The following is a 1,426-nucleotide window of genomic DNA, read 5'->3' on the forward strand; positions in this document are numbered from 1 at the left end:
AGTTTAGCACAAAATGATAAGAGCTATAATTGAAGTATAGAAATGTCATGGATACCCAAAACAAGAACCATCTAGCTTAGATCTGAGATCCTTAAGAAGGCCTCACAGAGAAGGCAGTATGGATGAGTATGAGATTACCAAGTAGATATCGTGGGAAAAGGCATTTCATATAGAAAGATAATGTGCTCAACTACATAGAAATGAGAAGGACCATAGAAGATAGCAAAGAGTTGGCTGTTAGATGAAAACATTTTTTTTTTCTAAGATGAGACTATGTAGAAAAGCAGGTGCAGATTATGAAGGATCATATATAGAATAAAGGGGCTTTATGAAAAAAATTTTAATGTTTATTAATTTTTGAGAAAGAGACAGACAGTGAGTGATGGAGGGGCAGAGAGTGAGGGAGACACAGAATTCAAAGCAGGCTCCAGGCTCTGAGCTGTCAGCACAGACCCAGATGTGGGGCTTGAACTCACGAACTATGAGATCATGAACTAAGCCAAAGTCGGACACCTAACAGACTGAGCCACCCAGGAGCCCTTGAGCTTTCTTCTTTAGGTTATGTAAGAACTACTGATGAGTTTTAAGTTAATGAGTCATGGAACAGATACGAAAAGCTTTATTTAAAAAATTATAACTTCGGCAGTGAAATGGATCTGGTTGGAAGTTTGGATGAAAGGCTCCTAAACCAGAGGCTGTTTATTACAAAATGACTTAGGAAATGTTTAGGACCTGTGCTCACTTCGGCAGCACATATACTAAAATTGGAACAATACAGAGAATATTAGCATGGACCCTGCGCCAGGATGATGCACAAATTTGTGAAGCATTCCATATTTGTTTAAAGGAGTTTGTGACCACTAAACCGGCCCTGCAGGAAATTTTAAGAGGCATTCTCTGAGGGGAGAAAATATGAAAAACAACAACAACAACAAATAAATAAATAAATAAAAACCAAAAGCAACAAAGACTAGAAAGGACCAGAGAACACCATCAGAAACTCCAACTCTACAAGAAACATAATGGCAATAAACTCATATCTTTCAGTACTCACTCTAAGCATCAATGGACTAAATGCTCCAATCAAAAGACATAGGGTAACAGGATGGATAAGAAAACAAGATCCATCTATATGCTGTTTACAAGAGACCCACGTTAGACCTAAACACACTTTCAGATTGAAAATAAGGGGATGGAGAACCATCTATCATGCCAATGGTCAACAAAAGAAAGCCAGAGTAGCCATACTTATATCAGACAATATAGACTTTAAAATAAGGACTGTATCAAGAGATGAAGAAGGACATTATATCATAATCAAGGGGTCTATCCACCAAGAAGACCTAACAATGGTAAACATTTATGCGCCAAATGTGAGAGTACCCAAATATATACATCAATTAATCACAAACATAAAGAAACTCAT

General features: G+C 37.2%; 1 non-coding gene across 1 annotated transcript; it reads left to right on the forward strand.

Annotated features, from left to right (window-relative positions):
- The first annotated feature begins 734 nt into the window (after positions 1–734).
- Positions 735–841, forward strand: LOC115522519. Its single transcript, XR_003971425.1, has one exon. It is a non-coding gene; the product is annotated as a U6 spliceosomal RNA (small nuclear RNA).
- The last annotated feature ends 585 nt before the right edge of the window (positions 842–1,426 follow it).

Source organism: Lynx canadensis, chromosome C1, assembly GCF_007474595.2.
Source record: "Lynx canadensis isolate LIC74 chromosome C1, mLynCan4.pri.v2, whole genome shotgun sequence".
Taxonomy (NCBI): domain Eukaryota; kingdom Metazoa; phylum Chordata; class Mammalia; order Carnivora; family Felidae; genus Lynx; species Lynx canadensis.